The 9,911-nt window shown below is 49.3% G+C and overlaps 1 long non-coding RNA gene across 4 annotated transcripts; it reads right to left on the reverse strand.

Moving 5' to 3' along the window:
• Window positions 1-423: 423 nt before the first annotated feature.
• Window positions 424-9,671, reverse strand: LOC135278448 (uncharacterized). Of its 4 annotated transcripts, none has more exons than XR_010345971.1 (16): window positions 9,577-9,671; window positions 9,436-9,477; window positions 9,018-9,348; window positions 7,890-8,937; window positions 7,748-7,789; window positions 6,204-7,660; window positions 6,062-6,103; window positions 5,797-5,965; window positions 4,373-5,714; window positions 4,111-4,278; window positions 3,966-4,028; window positions 2,805-3,877; window positions 2,663-2,704; window positions 2,472-2,516; window positions 2,205-2,245; window positions 424-2,123 (listed from the first exon to the last, which is right to left on the reverse strand). It is a non-coding gene; the product is annotated as an uncharacterized LOC135278448 (long non-coding RNA). The 4 variants fall into 4 exon arrangements; XR_010345973.1 differs by having other exon boundaries at window positions 2,805-2,845; window positions 3,787-3,877; window positions 4,111-5,714; XR_010345970.1 differs by having other exon boundaries at window positions 4,111-5,714.
• Between the last annotated feature and the right edge of the window lie 240 nt (window positions 9,672-9,911).

The following is a 9,911-nucleotide window of genomic DNA, read 5'->3' on the forward strand; positions in this document are numbered from 1 at the left end:
CCGGGGGGGAAAAAAAAAAAAACCCCCCGGCTGGGGATTTTTTATTCTAAATTTTAAAATGTGTTGAAAAACCTGAAAGGAAAAAGTCATACACACAAGGTTAGAACCAGTCATCAACACACGCACCCACAGCTCTCCTTCAGCTTACACACAAACCCACCCTCGCTCGCATCTCAACCGCTCTGCTGACCCCCGGCACGCATTCGTGCCGCTCCTCGGGAACGTGGTTCCCGGGAGCCTCCAAAAAAATCCTCCTGCCTGACAAAAACCCCGGTCCCTGGACGGTCCGCCCCCCAAACTTTGGCGATGAACGTCGCCTCGCGGACCGGCCGGGACCGAGGAAAAAAAACCCCCAGCCGGGGGGAAAAAAAAAAAACCCCCCCGGCTGGGGATTTTTTATTCTAAATTTTAAAATGTGTTGAAAAACCTGAAAGGAAAAAGTCATACACACAAGGTTAGATCTGGTCAGCATACACTCACACACGCAGAGACAAGCGGACACAGACGGTCGCTCGCACTCACGCAGACTCGCACGCTCTTCGACTTACACGCTCGCTGCAGCCCTACTTGAAACCCTGAACAACGTGCTTCGACGCGTGATCCGGCTGCTGCTCCTTGACCTCAAATAGTAGATTCCGGGAAAATCGGTCGCCTCGGGGACCTGTGAGACAATGGGAGGTGGTCAAGGAGTGGCTATCTGACGGCTAGGACTTGTCCCTGCTCCGGGCCCCTAAGTTTTCTACCCAAAATCCCATAGAAGATAGATGAATGGTAAAGTTTTTATAACTGTTCTACCTAACTGTGACTACATGCCAGGGCAGGGCAGCTCCGACCGTAAGTGGTGCAATATAAGTACGCACAATATGAGCCAACAGAATTACATACCATACAAGTACGCACAATATAAGCCAACAGAATTACATACCATACAAGTACATACAATATAAGCCAACAGAATTACATACCATACAAGTACATACAATATAAGCCAACAGAATTACATACCATACAAGTACATACAATATAAGCCAACAGAATTACATACCATACAAGTACATACAATATAAGCCAACATAGGTACATACAACATAAGCACATACAATGTAAACCAGGACTTCGGATAACTCTCTGGAAGATTAATTCTTGAGCACCGTACCCTTTGAGAAGATGGAACCTACAGAACTATGGCAGTCACATGAGGAGGGTGTAAGACACTCCCTATAGAAGCCCAAGAGAATAGCACAGGAAGAAAAAGGCACTACCACAGCTGAGACGGAAGACTGATGAGAACATCTTGTGTACTTCTTTGTGTTCAAAAGAGAGATGGCAGAATAAGCAATGTCCGGGAAGGAACGCGAGTAAAATATGGCCGATACGGCACGGAATGATGCCGACATGGCGTCGAGATGTAACAAAGGCCTACGACACGGAAGACGATGGACACAGACTACGTAACGCAGACACCGTAACGTAGACAACGTAACACAGACACAGGTGACATAACACAGACACAGGTGGAAACTGCCTAGCAGTTTCACCTTATGGACTCAAGATTCCTAGCGCAAGATGAGCCAGAGGCCAAAGATGCCAAAGTAAAGCGAGTCCTATGGCAATAGCGTGTGACGATGAAATGCAACTCCTTAAAAGAAGTTAGTGCCAAAGCAGTTAAGAGGATGCTCGAGAGGCTCGGTGGGCCTAGAGAAGGAAGCAAAGACTGCCGGGTGATGGTGGCTATAGCTCCGGACCTGAAGGCGAGCTCCTCGGGAGAAAGATCCACGACGACGTCGAGGGTCAAAGGAGGCTGACGACGCAAAGTTCGCGAGAACGCGGAGATGGGTCGGAACTGCCCTGCCCGGCAAAGGCTCTGGTGAGGCCGAGGAGAAACCCTCTCCCTTTACATCCGAGGGACCTGTTCCGCTACAGATTGCTCCGCTAAGCTAACATCACATGGCCTCCTGTGATAGGAAAGGTTTTTCCCCTTCTCCCAACTATGGACCCCAACACTTAGCTTTTGGAAGATGAGCTGACAAAATCTATCCCCAGTGGGTCGTGGACATTGAGACGGTCTCGTGTGCTTCGGTGGTGCTCTCTCCAAACTTTGGCTACGAAGCTCCTTGCGGTACCTAAGACAAAACAGAAAATGTGACTATTGCCCTCAAAAACAGTAATCCCCGGGACTCCTCTACACCACTGCCCCAGCTCACCTCAAATCTTGATTTGACTCCACAGTCTGCCTGGAAGGTACCTGCAAAAAGAAAAGGTACACGCTTAGCATGCTGCTGCATAACGCTCGCCTATGAGTCACCCTGCCTAAACAGACTCACCCCGTCACATCTGTTCCTTGGCACACCAAGGGCAGTGATGGAACCGGCAAAGAAACAAAGCAAAAAAGCATGCTTTTGCTTTGTTTCTTTGCCTAACCTCCCTAACCTGACAAATAAGCCACAATTACACCATAAGCTTGCACCCACCTGATATCAGGCATCCTCAGCCAGCATGGATTGAAAGTAGACGGCCTAAAAAAACAAAAAAAAACAAAAAAAACAAAAAAAAAAACCAAAACAACAACAACAATAAAAACAAAACAGTGGATGCTTAGAGTTGCCCCAGAAATTGAGACCCCAGCAATAGCAAGTGCTTCTGTCCACTGGTCACTGCTCACCTTGACCACTTTGCCTTGACTGCTGCTAGATGGCTTTACTTCCTAAAAATAAACAAAAAGAACAATGCTGTAACAGAGTCACCATTTACACTCCCCCTGCAGAGACAAACAGGGACTGACCTGCTCAGGGCAACCCACTCACCTGGGATAGGGAGCTCTGCCATGGATTTTATCCGTCTGCATCTGAAACAGAATCAGGACAAAGTTCAAAGGGCTGCAGGATAACTTCACAGCTCCAGACAGCTTCCTAGGGTCAACCTAGGAATACCATCTACAATCCAACTACACCCCACATTACAAATTTCAAGCCCCCAGGATGTGCCCTATTACACCAGGCTACGCAGCAGGGCAGAGCAGCTCCAGCACAAACGTGTGCACACACCCGTGACACAGGACAGGACAAACAATGAGGACACAACAGGGACTAGTATCTCTTGACAAGAAGAATGACTGCAAGGACAGAGAATGGAAAATTAAATGACTGATGTGAGATTGACAGTGAGCTGATGAGGCTCAGACAACCATGGAGGAAGTAGGAAGTATCTCCTAAGAGAATGATTTCGTCAAAGAACTGCAAAGATGGATGTCTGAGAATCCTACGGTCAGAATCCTCTACCTATCTTTGCATTCTTACAAGCCCTAATCTGCCATAATGGATCCTTGCAATGCACAGCAGTACGTACAGCTCAGAACAAGACCTGCAAAGACATCTGACTGGATGCTCCTAAAGAGAAATGCAATTCTGATGCCTGTCTGAGCTCCTCAGCCAAAAGTCCTATGGCATTGATGCCAGGCCAAGAAATGCAGAGATCACAGATGCTAAGAATGATGCCAGGGTTTCTGATGGGCCCCTCAAAGGGCTAAGGTAGAGGCTAAGGTAGAAGATGCATGACATGAGACATATAAACAACACCAGGCACGTTAGACAAGTGACAGGATACACACTGGGACTGCTCTACCCTGCGCACCTCAGCACTAGGATCAAAAGTGACACTTTCCCTTTATGTGGCCTAAGGGGACACTTCTTGGATAGCCTCAGCCCCAAAGCTGACTCAAAAACCCCTCCCGGTGAGTCCCAACCCAGCACCCCACATTCACCCCCTCGGCAAGTCGTAGCCCTCAACTTATCTCTCAGACATCTGGGGATGCCAATCTGCATCAGGTGCAAAAGAAGGCCACCTTGCTGTCTGGGAAGTTCCCGCTGTCACTGGGCTGCTGCCTCATAGTTGCATTAAAGAAATTAAAACATCAGTGTATGGTCTTACCAGAACATTGCCCAAAACCCAACTCTTCCGCTACTCACCATCTCCTAATGCCATTAACTTCAGCAACGCTTGGAGGCCAATGCCATTGTGCCAGGGTGTGCCTGGTTTAAGGCGAGACAGGGAGATGTGGCATTGCTGAAACCTGAGCAGACCCTCGCTCCTCCTCCCTATTCCCTGACTCACCGCAACTCCTCGGCAGCTGACAAAGGCCAGCCGGATGGCACCTTTAAAAGAAATGTTCAGGGCTTCATCGCAGAGTCCTGCAATACCTCCACAGGGCTCGCAAGAGCAGCAAACCTGATCCATCAGCCAGTTGGGGAGGGGGGACTCTGCCTACTCCAAATGGATTACCTAAAGCACACAAACAAGAGTGAAGGCTTAGAGTTGCACCCGAACCTGAGATCCCAGCAATAACAACTGCTTCTGTCCACTGGTCACCGCTCACCTTGACTGCTGATATCCAGCTGTACTTCCTAAAAACAAAACTAAAGAACAGTGCTGTAAGAGTCACCATTTACACTTCCCCTGCAGAGACAAACGGTGACTGACCTGCTCGGAGGAACCCCCTCAGCCGGGATGGGGTGCTCTGCCATGGATTTTGTCCGTCTGCATCTAAAAGAAAGTGAGGACAAATGTCAAAGGGCTGCAGGATATTTTCACTGCTCCAGGCACCGTGTGTCCATCTACAAATCCCATCTATAATCCAACTACACCCCACACTACAAATTTCAAGCCCCCAGGATTTGTCCTATTACACCAGACTATGCAGCAGGGCAGAGCAGCTCCGGCAAAAATATGTGCCGACACCCGTGACACAGGACAGGACATGACAAACAAGGGGGAAACAACAGGGACAGGAATCTCTTGGCAAGAAGAATGACTGCAAGGACTGAGAGAACGCAAGATTAGATGACCGAGATGAGACTGATGGCGAGCTGATGAGGCTCAGAGAACCCTGGAGGAAAAAAGATGCTAACTGAATGATTTCTTTTAAGAACTGCAAAGATGGATGCCTGTGAATCCTATGGTCAGAATCCTCTACCTATCCTCACATTCTTACAAGTCCTAATCCCCAATAATGGATCCTTACAAGGCAAAGCTGTCCATACAGCTCAGAAAAAGACCTGCAAAGACATCTGACTGGATGCTCCTAAAGAGAGGTGCAATTCTGATGCCTGTCTGAGCTCCTGAGGGAAAAGTCCTGTGGCATTGGTGCCAGGCCAAGAAATGCAGAGATCACAGATGCTAAAAATGATGCCAGGGTTTCTGATAGGCCCCTCAAAGGGCTAAGGTAAAAGACATGAGAAAGCCAAACACACAGAACGCACAATAGACAACTGACACAATACACTCCAGGACTGCTCTGCCCTGCGCACCTCAGCACTGGGATCAAAAGTGACACTTGGCTTTTCTGTGGCCTAAGGGGCCACTTGGACATCCCCAACTCCAAAGCAGACTCAAAAATCCCTCCCTGTGAGTCCCAACCCAGCACCCCACTATCAGCCCCTCTGTGGGTCACAGCCATCGACTTATCTGCAGATGCCACTCCGTGTCAGGTGCAAAAGACCTCTCCTCGCCGTCTGGGAAGTTCCTGCTGTCACCGGGCTGTTGTCTCTTAGTCATCTGCATTCGAGAAAACAGAGCACCAGTGCCTGATCTTAGCAGCACATCGGCCAAAAGCCCAACAATTCTGCTACTCACCGTTCTCCTAGCAATGCCTGGGTCTCTTATGAATGCTGCACCCTTCAGCTGCGCTCGGAGGCTGACGCCGTCATCGCAGGGTCCGCCTAAGTTAAGAGGAGAGAAGGTGATGTGGCATTGCTGACACCAGAGTGGACCCTCGCTCCTCCTCCCTATTCCCCGACTCACTGCAACTCCTCAGCCGCGGCCAAAGGCTACCCGGGTGACACATTTAAATAGGAAAGGCAGAGGCTTCATTACCAAGTCCTGTAATACTTCCACAGGGCTCACAAGAGCAATGATCACAGTCCATCGTCCAGTGTGTGATGGGGAGTCATGCATACTCCAAATGGATTGCCTAAAGCACACACAAAGGAGAATGCATGCTTACAGTTGCACCAGAGATTCAGATCGCAGCAATAACAACAGCTACAGTCCACTGGTAACTGCCCACCTTGACCACCTCGCCTTGACTTCTGATATGTGGCTTTACTTCCTAAAAATAAAAACAAAGAACAATGCTGTAACAGAGTCACCATTTATACTCCCCCTGCAGAGACAAACAGGGACTGACCTGCTCAGGGCAACCCACTCACCTGGGATGGGGTGCTCTGCCAGGGATTTTATCCACCTGCATCTAAAAGAAAGTGAGGACAAACGTCAAAGGGCTGCAGGATAACTTCACAGCTCCAGACATCTTGGGTCCATCTACAAATCCCATCTATAATCCAACAACACCCCACACTACAAATTTCAAGCCCCCAGGATTTGTCCTATTACACCAGGCTATGCAGCAGGGCAGAGCAGCTCCGGCACAAATATGTGCAGACACCCGTGACACAGGACACGACATGACAAACAAGGGGGACACAACAAGGACAGGAATCTCTTGGCAAAAATGACTGCAAGGACTGAGAGAACGCAAGATTAGATGACCGAGGTGAGACCAATGAGGCTCAGAGAACCCTGGAGGAAGAATCTGATAAGAGAACAGTTTATTCCAAGAACTACAAAGATGGATGTCCGAGAATCCTATGGGCAGAATCCTCTACCTATCCTCACGTTCTTACGAGCCCCAATCTGCCATAATGGATCCTTGCGATGCACAGCAGTACGTACAGCTCAGAACAAGACCTGCAAAGACATCTGACTGGATGCTCCTAAAGAGAAATTCAATTCCAATGCCTGTCCAAGCTCCTGTGTCAAAAGTCCTGTGGCATTGGTGCCAGGCCAAGAAATGCAGAGATCATAGATGCTAAGAATGATGCCAGGGTTTCTGATAGGCCCCTCAAAGGGCTAAGGGAAAAGACATGAGACAGCCACACAACACAATGCACAATAGCCACATGACAAAACACACCGGGACTGCCCTCCTCTGCTCAGCTCAGCACTGGGATCAAAAGTGACACTTCGCTTTTGTGTGGGCTCAAGACAACATTTCCTGGATATCCTCAGCTCCAAAGCTGACTCAAAAATCCCACCTGGTGAGTCCTGACACAGCAACCCCCTTCCATCCCCTCTGTAAGTCACAGCCCTCAACTTATCTCTTGGCTCTCCAGGAATGAGAATCCACATCAGGTGCAAAGCAAGGCCACCAGGCTGTCTGGGAGGTTCCTGCTGTCACCGGGCTGCTGTCTCCTAGTCTGTCAAGATAAAGGAAACCAGACATCAGTGCATCATCTTAGCAGCATATCGACCAAAACCCGAAAATTCTGCTACTCAACGCCTCCTAAGAATGACCGGGTCCTTGGCCCGCACGCTTCGGCCGTGCTCCGAGACCGACGCCGTCGTCACAGGGTACGCCTGGGTAAAGAGGAGATGAGGTGATGTAGGATAGCTGAGAACTGAGCGGACCCCAGCTCCTCCTCGATACCCCCCAACTCACCATGGCTCGTTGCCCATTCCTGAGGGCTACCCAGAAGCAACCTTTAAATAGAAAATTTCAAGGCTTCATCACAGGGTCCTGCAATACCTCCACAGGGCTCATGAGAGCAGCAAACCTGGTCAATCGGCTGGTTGGTGACAGGGGCTTGGCATAACCTGAGTAGATTGCCTAAGGCACAAAAACAAGAACAGAGGCTTAGAGTTGCACCACAACTTGAGACCTGAGCAATAACAACTGCTTCTATCCACTACTCACCTTGACCACTTCAACTTGACTGTTGCTCTATCACTTTACTTCCTAAAATAAAAAAAAAAGAACAATGCTGTACCAGAGTCACCATCTACACTCCCCCTGCAGAGACAAACAGGGACTGATCTGCTCAGGGCAACCCACTCACCTGGGATGGGGCGCTCTGCCATGGATTTTATCCATCTGCATCTGAAAGAAAGTCAGGAAAAATGTCAAAGGGCTGCAGGACAACTTCACAGCTCCAGACATCTGGGTCAGCCTAGGAATATCATCTAGAGTCCAACTACAGCCCACACTACACATTTCAAGCCCCCAGGATTTGTCCTATTACACCAGGCTATGCAGCAGGGCAGAGCAGCTCCGGCACAAATATGTGCAGACACCCGTGACACAGGACACGACATGACAAACAAGGGGGACACAACAGGGACAGGAATCTCTTGGCAAGAAGAATGACTGCAAGGACTGAGAGAACGGAAGATTAGATGACCGAGATGAGACTGATGGCGAGCTGATGAGGCTCCCAGAACCCTGGAGGAAGAATCTGATAAGAGAACAGTTTATTCCAAGATCTACAAAGATGGATGTCTGAGACTCCTACAGTCAGCATCCTCTACCTATCCTTGCATTCTTACAAGCCCTAATCTGCCATAATGGATCCTTGCAAGGTACATACAGCTCAGAACAAGACCTGCAAAGACATCTGACTGGATGCTCCTAAAGAGAAATGCAATTCTGATGCCCGTCTGAGCTCCTGAGTCAAAAGTCCTGTGGCATTGGTGCCAGGCCAAGAAATGCAGAGATCACAGATGCTAAGAATGATGCCAGGGTTTCTGTTAGGCCCCTCAAAGGGCTAAGGGAAAAGACATTAAACAACACATAATGCACGATAGCCACGTGACACAACACACGCCGGGACTGCTCTGCCCTGCGCACCTCAGCACTGGGATCAAAAGCGACACTTTGCTTTTGTGTGGGCTCAAGACAACATTTCCTGGATATCCTCAGCTCCAAAGCTGACTCAAAAATCCCACCTGGTGAGTCCCGACACAGCAGCCCCCTTCCATCCCCTCTGTAAGTCACAGCCCTCAACTTATCTCTTGGCTCTCCAGGAATGAGAATCCACATCAGGTGCAAAGGAAGACCACCAGGCTGTCTGGGAGGTTCCTGCTGTCACCAGGCTGCTGTCTCCTAGTCTGTCAAGATAAAGGAAACCAGACATCAGTGCATCATCTTAGCAGCATATCGACCAAAACCCGAAAATTCTGCTACTCACCGCCTCCTAAGAGTGACCGGGTCCTCGGGCCGCACGCTTCGGCCGTGCTCTGAGACCGATGCAGTCATCGCAGGGTACGCCTGGGTAAAGAGGAGACGAGGTGATGTAGCACAGCTGAGAATTGAGTGGACCCCGGCTTCTCCTCGATACCTCCCCGACTCACCATGACTCTGCGGCCATTCCTGAGGGCTACCCAGAAGCGACTTTTAAATAGAAAATTTCAAGGCTTCATCACAGGGTCCTGCAATACCTCCACAGGGCTCGTGAGAGCAGGAAACCTGGTCGATTGGCTGGTTGGTGACAGGGGCTTGCCATAACCTGAGTAGATTGCCTAAGGCACACAAACAAGAACAGAGGCTTAGAGTTGCACCACAACTTGAGACCTGAGCAATAACAACAGCTACAGTCCACTGCTCACCTTGACCACTTCAACTTGACTGTTGCTATATGGCTTTACTTCCTAAAATAAAGAAAAAGAAAAATGTTGTAACAGAGTCACCATTTACACTTCCCCTGCAGAGACAAACAGGGACTGATCTGCTCAGGGCAACCCACGCACCTGCGATGGGCTGCTCTGCCATGGATTTTATCCATCTGCATCTGAAAGAAAGTTAGGACAAAGGTCAAAGGGCTGCAGGACCACTTGACAGCTTGGGTCAACCTAGGAATACTATCTAGAGTCAAACTACACCCCACACTACAAATTTCAAGCCCCCAGGATTTGTCCTATTACACCAGACTATGCAGCAGGGCAGAGCAGCTCCGGCACAAATACGTGCAGACACCCGTGACACAGGACAGGACAAACAAGGGGGACACAACAGGGACAGGAATCTCTTGGCAAGAAGAATGACTGCAAGGACTGAGAGAATGCAAAATGAGAGGACATAGGTG

The sequence above is a fragment of the Passer domesticus genome, chromosome 11 (assembly GCF_036417665.1).
Source record: "Passer domesticus isolate bPasDom1 chromosome 11, bPasDom1.hap1, whole genome shotgun sequence".
In the NCBI taxonomy this organism is placed as follows: domain Eukaryota; kingdom Metazoa; phylum Chordata; class Aves; order Passeriformes; family Passeridae; genus Passer; species Passer domesticus.